The following is a 7026-nucleotide window of genomic DNA, read 5'->3' as shown; positions in this document are numbered from 1 at the left end:
AAAAGGCTGTGTTAACACTGATAATGCGCAACCTTCCTTTTCATGAACATACAATGTGAAAGGCTTGCTGCAGTCGGGGGTACCCAACACAGGAGCTGAACATAATGCATTACGCAATTCCAGAAAACTTTTCTGACATTCTTCAGACCATGGGACAGGATTCGGTGTATTTTTACAGGTTAATGCTAACAAAGGTTTCGCCAGCAAAGAAAAACTCGGGATCCAGTGCCTACAGTATGAAGTAATGCCCAAGAAAGCACGCACTTCTCTCTGTGTTCTTGGCACGCTCAATTGTGCAATGGCCTGAATTCTTTCTGGGGTCAGTTTCCTTCCCTCCTTCGATAAGAGATGACCTAAGTAGGTCACTTCTTGTCGACAATATTGCAGTTTAGAGAGAGACACTTTGTGATGAAAGGCAGACAAATGACGCAACAATGACAATGTAGCTTCTTTACAAATCTTTTCAGTATCCGCGGCGATTAGCAAATCGTCAACGTACTGAATAAGGGTAGCACCACTAGGTAAAACAAGTGCATCAAGCTGCGCCTTTAAAGCCTGACTGTTTACTGATGGACTTTCACAGTAGCCCTGTGGAGCGCGTTTAAAACGGAAGCTTCGACCTCCTAAACTGAAGCCAAAAATGTCCCTGCTCTCCTCTGCAATTGGGATGCTAAAGAAAGCATTCTTTAAATCGATCACTGAGAACCATGCAGCGGAAGCTGGGATCATAGTTAACAAGGCAGTTATATCAGGGACGACTGGAAACTGTGGCACAACTATCTTATTGACTTCTCTAAGATCAATCACAAACCTGTAAACAGGTGGCTGAGAAGGGTCCGTACATTTTAAAACAGGTAAAACAGGACTATTGCAAACGTTGCCTCTTGTCTCCTCAATTACACCCTTTTTAATCAAATCACTGACAATTGCTAACAACGCTTTCTGACCTTCATTAGAGATCTTGTACTGGGAAATGCGTGGCAATCTGACATTGGCTTTCAAAGGGACCACATATGGCGGTATTTCCAAGAGACCCACATCATTGGGACCAGTAGCCCAAAGGACATTCCGTAGGGAGGACAATTCAGCTGGCAATTTATTCTTCGACAAATACATTGGGGAAATCACTTCCTTACCTAATGTAAGTTGTACTCCTGAGGGAGAACAATATAATGTCGCATGTAATCTTTTTAACAAGTCCAATCCTAACAGGTTTTCACCACATCCTGTCGTTAGGATGAGGGGTGCTTTTAGCTCACAAGGTCCAACAGAAAGGGGCATAGGACTAGAAATCGGGTTCCTAACCGGGGCGCCAGAAAAACCTACTGAAACATTCATTTCGCCAGACAAAGGCGCACCAGGGAGTTTTGAATGCATAATTGAACTCTTTGCAGCACCAGTATCCAGCAGAAAGGGCTCTGACACACCCGCTGTAGTCACCTTAACATACGGTCCACTCTAATCCACTGGCACTGAAACAACTCCCTCTCTCTGTCTATGGCTGTCCTAGTAATCATTACCTTCCACATTTTCGTCTTCTGCATAATAGTCATTATTATAGTACTGAGCTGTATTACCAGTTGCATTGGCTTGCTGATCAAAGCTATTTATCGTATTTTGAGACGGAAGAGGACGCGCGTTCTGGGGAACATTTCCACGCCCTCTACCTCTTGGAGCTTGCTGACCACCTCTACCTCTTGCGCCATAAGCATTATTAGTATGCTGCAACAATTTAGGACAACTATATTTAAAATGACCTTCTTCCTTACAATACGAACATTGATTGGGACCTATAGGAACACGCGGTTGGGAATACTCGAACCTTTGCATGTTTCTCTGAAACTGTTGAGGTTGCTGATAGTTACTCTGACTACCACGCGGTGCGTAGGCCTGCTGTAACAGAACCTTCGTCTTTAATTCCTTTGTTTTCTTCTCTGCCTTATCCTTTTCATCTTTATCCCTATTTTCGTAATACTGTGCAGTAGCCAGTATTTGCGCTGAAGAGGAAACGGCCCAAGAACTCTCCGAATCTTTTAATTTCTTACACAACTCGGGAAGCAAATTATGCACAAATTTGTCGACAAACAACCGTTGGCCACCTTCCGTACTCATGTCTTGACCACTGTGGTCGACAAATGTTTCTTCAAACCTGGTGAAGAAATCAGACACCGTTTCATCTTTCTTCTGTTTGCATGCGGATAGTTTATCCCAATTCACATGCATCGCGGGCATTAAAGTTTTCATGTAGGTAATAATTCTACCAGGGAGTTCTGCTACTAGGGGCTCAGGTTTCGCACCACCAACTTGTCTAGTGTCTGCAGCAATGATATTAGCCCATGTGCCACCTAGTTCTGCAGCATGATCTGTATTACGAATCGATCCCCATAAAGGCTGTAGAACAACATTCCCGAACAACATATCTATGTCAGCTAGATTCATGACACACGATTCTGCAGTCTGTGATAACTCCTTATAATATCCTGCAGGGTTTTTACAGGGGTCAGGCAATGTCTGCTTAAGCGCTAAAACTTCAGAACGCTTCCATGGAACATGTACCCAAACACGCTGAAAATGTGGCAGAACAGGTGGAACAGCAGTAGCATCACCAGGTCTCCAAACTGGAGGAACCTCACGCATCGGATATTGTCGAGCTTTTACCTTTTTCCCCACAGGGAATTCCTGTTCGAACAATGACTGAGGACAATCATCATTCCTGAAGGACAGTAAAGTCGCAACTGCTTTTTCTACATCGGGACCCACAATTGAACCTTTTCCAAAATCAAATCGCACTCGACACAACTCCTGCGGGTTCGAGTCTAAACCATGATCTTCCAATTCCTCACAGAGGAATTCACACATTTTCTCAAACACATACCCCGGCTTTGGGGCTTCCCCTTGGTTAAAAACATTAACAACTGATTCTACATCATAGTGTGAAGGGAAAACAATCCATCTACGTGCCATATGGTCTAATACCTCTTTCTCTCCAGAATCAGGCAGCTGACTACGCAACTGCTTACGTTGTGAACCAGGGGTCATACTGGATGACCCAAAGGGAGGCGATATTAAGCTAGTGACCGCACTAGCTATTCGTTGTCGTGTAGAAGGAGAAGTTGAAGCAAAAACGGGGGGAAAGACAGAGGGAAGAAAAACGGGTGCAGATACAGGTACAGGGGCAGTATCAGGAAGCGCGCCAAGGGAGGCAGCTGATGTACTAGGCAAAGTCGCAGGAAGCGTAGAAGAGACAGGTAGCGAACTTGGCGGCCCTTGAAAGGGCTGCGCTGTAGGGACAGGAGCCAGCTGAGGGGGAGCTGGCGGCTGCGGGAAAGCTTGCGGCAAATTAACTGGAGGCTGTACATTTAGAGATTGTGGAGGTGCTGTAGCATTTTGCGCATACGGTGGTGGCGAACTTAGCAAGTGTGACATTAGGGAGTCTTTCTCTTTTTCTTTTGACTCATCTTGCTGAAGGGGTGGCAAAACCGGGTAACATTTATCAATAACTAGTTTGCGTTGCCTATGCAACTGCTCATTCATTTGGTCCTCTTCATTATCTTTAAACTGCAAAGCTGCTTGCATAACCGACATACCTCTCTCTCTTTTATTTTTCTTCGCTAACTTGATTTCCTTCTGTTTGGCTTCCTTTCGCCATAGGCGGAAAGAATCAAACATCGCCGGCCGGGCTTTCTTCTTAAATAATTTAACTTCTAAGTTATCTAGGATTTCTGTGTCGAAACTACCATTTTGGGGCCATTTTAAAACACCATCCTTCCTGGTGTATCCGATCCATACTTCATTATACGTAATGGGGCCCACGCCATGTTTCACATAAAGCTCATAAGTTGGAGTTCCAATTGGAGGAACCGGACACGAATCCTCCAATCGGGAGTCCTTTCTACAACCCAAACAAAACAAATTTCCAAACATACTAGAACCAGGCATCTTCGCTCACTAGTCTAGTTTCAAACATCAAAGGATTATCGAATACGATAATCTCGTGAATACACGAGTCCTCTGGCTTTGGCACTTGCAAGTTCCAAATCAAAGCGATCCCGAAGGATACCAAAATCCCGAAGGATACCAAACAAACTGGGAGACGCTCCACTTATACTTAACTGAGGTATCGATGATCGATGGCGTCACCAGAAGACTCTCTCAATTGTTTCGCTCTACCAAATCGTCAAGGGTCCAAAACAGGGCGATTAATCAGGGCAGCAGTCGTTCGTAGCCGTCGGGACGCGGAGAACCTCGCAGAAAAGACTTTTGGACCACGTCGACATGCAGGGGTCGATGAAGTGGCGGCCTTCCTCCGGAATTTCCACACGAAGCTCCTCACGAACCTCTGGCTTGGACCGGTACCACTGAAATCGCCCCGAGTTGGGCGCCAACTGAAGTACCGGGTTTTTAGAACCCAGCGGTGCAGGGGAACACACCCGAAGACTTCGAGTTCTTCCTGTTTCAGACCCACAGAAACACAGAGTCTTCTAGGTGAAGTCAAAGATCGTATTTATTGGCTGCAGACCAATCACAGGTATCCGAGAAGTACAACACAATGTATGTTCTCAGGAGACTGCTCCCGAACCAAAAAACAGTCTTTACTTATATACAAAATATTATGCTTCTGGGCAACACCGCCCCTATTTTACAAGTGGTCATTCACATATTTTCGTTTCAAAGGAACAGCAGAGCCATAATGACAATCCCACATTTCAATTCGTTAAGCATACAATCATTTCGCCCCGCAAGGCTCAGAACCCTCATCAGATAACAGCGGACCCCAATAAAACGGGCACCTCCTGCTCGTAAAACAAGCCATAAAGTAGGAACAGAAACAGGTGTGAAAATAGCTAAGTCAGAGATCGTGTGTGAACAAGGATTTTATGATGGGTCGAGCCCTGATGCTAATCACATTAGGCCGCGAGGAAAGGAACTGGCCGGACAGGATTGACCTCGGGCAGTGGAGTCAGTTTGCACAGGTCACAGAGAAGTCACAGAAGGTGTACGTGTCCTTTAGGCCTAAGCATGGTCTTAAAGCGCTGCCTATGTGAGGGCAACCACAAAATGGCTACTGTTCTAAAATGGCAGCCGAGGGTCCAATGTGTAATGTCGCATACACGGTGAATTCGTCGATGAAACATGACGAAAACACGTATACATACCGCATTAGTCATTTGCGGTTCGCTGATACCAAAATCGGCATGGTGGGGCCATGCCTCCAATGTGGTTCCGAATTTTACAGTACCACATTGTGGGAGAGCATATTGTAAATCCCTGTTTTCCAGAGCTACGCCAACACCTGTGGGAGAGTGAGATCTCTGACCGCAGGGAGCTCACCTTGGAGGCAGACCTTTTGGTGGAGTCCAGAGGGTCTGGAAGGGCATTGGGGAGTGATACCAAGAGGAGTGGTTCAGGAATCTTCAAACCCACTGTGCTGGAAGTGGCTCAGAGTAGCCCAGCTAGGTCCTGTAGTAGTGAGAGGGGTGTAGGGCCTCACGTCCTGTCTTTAAGGGGAAGGAGTGAGAATGGGTTATGGCCCGGTAGTGCCCAACCTCAGTCTCAGAGCCTGGATGGTTCTTTAAGGGAACATCAGGTGGGGAGCCTAGTCTGTCCTGAGGGGCTGCCCGTTGTGCGGGATCCCCTAGTGTCTGGTGAACGGGGAGTGTCTGTAAGCAGGCCTCCATCAGTTCTGGTGTCTGGCAGTACCGCTCCAGTTGGGAGGGTGCAGAAGTCCAGAGTGAGGGGTGAGAGGGGGAAAGAGTCCCCAGTGGAAAAACCAGTGGGTCAGGGGCGAGCCAGAAGGGCTGCGTCACCAGTGAATGACCATGGTGACACCACTTCTGTCCTGGGGGATCTTCATGCACTGTCAGATGGACAGGGGTCGGGAGATCAGCGCCAGGCAGACTGTCACACGACACATGAGTTATGTGTCACCCTCAGGGGGGGCCTGCGTGCTCCCCGGGAAGTCCTGGTGCGCCAGGCAAGCGTTCAACCGCATGGGTTGGTCCCAGGGTTGGGAAGCCAGGTTCAGGAGTTGTCTGACCTGGAGGGTGGGACAACTGTAATCAGTGTCCTGACCCATGTTGCTTCTGGAGGTACCACGCCAGTTGGGAGTGTGCAGTACTCTGGAAGGGGGTGCAGAGGGAGGGAGTCCTCGCCTCTGACCCCGGCTCAACTGAAGGGTTTAGACCCTAGGTTGGAGGGCCAGGTTCAGGGTGTCCCCCCTGACCTGGACGCCCAGTTGCAGGATAGAACCCCTGAACTGGTGGGCGAATTGCGCAGGACACCTGCCCCAGGTGCCCTGGCAATTCTGGAAGGGGGTACCACTCCAGGTGGGAGGGTACAGAACCCTAAGGAGGAGGACCGGGTGTGGGAGAGACCACCCCAGTCTTTGGTCCAGCCGCCAGGTACAGGCCTGGGGCTGGTGGGTCAGTGCCAGGATTTCATACCTGACCTGACAGGAGGGAGAATGGACAAAGGGTGCCAAGCACCTGGGGCTACTGCCCCCCGCTCCCTGGCGCCACAGAGGTTTGAGAGCCCTGAGAGGCGTACGGCCTGGGCCTAGGTTCAGATTGGCGTAGAACGGGAGTCTGCCCCTGCAGTTGCGGGCCTGGTCCTTGTTCTATCGCCCCAAGCAGGGAAGACCATCACGTGGTGATTGGTCTGCCCTGCGTTTTGGCTGGAAGGGGGTTCTGTTGGACTTGGCCCTTTTTGCAGGGTCATCCCTAAACTTTTTGCCTTCCTCCTGTATTTTTTCCGACCTGTTGTTGGCTGTTTTATGACTCTGGGCACCTTACCACTGCAGATCAGTGCTAAGGTGCATATGCTCTCCCCATGGTAAAATGTATACATTGATTGGTGTCCATGTTTGGCTTATTTGGTTTACTATCAGCCCCTAGTAAAGTGCACCAGGAGTGCCAGGGCTTGTAAATACAAATGCTGCTGGTGGGCTTGCAGCACTGGTTGTGCCACCCACAGAAGCGGCTTAGTAAAATGTGTCTAAAGGTCTGCCATTGCAGAACCTGCGTGCAG

The sequence above is a fragment of the Triturus cristatus genome, chromosome 7 (assembly GCF_964204655.1).
Source record: "Triturus cristatus chromosome 7, aTriCri1.1, whole genome shotgun sequence".
Lineage (NCBI taxonomy): Eukaryota > Metazoa > Chordata > Amphibia > Caudata > Salamandridae > Triturus > Triturus cristatus.
The sequence above is the reverse complement of the archived record's forward strand: the minus strand, read 5'-3'. Positions refer to the sequence as shown.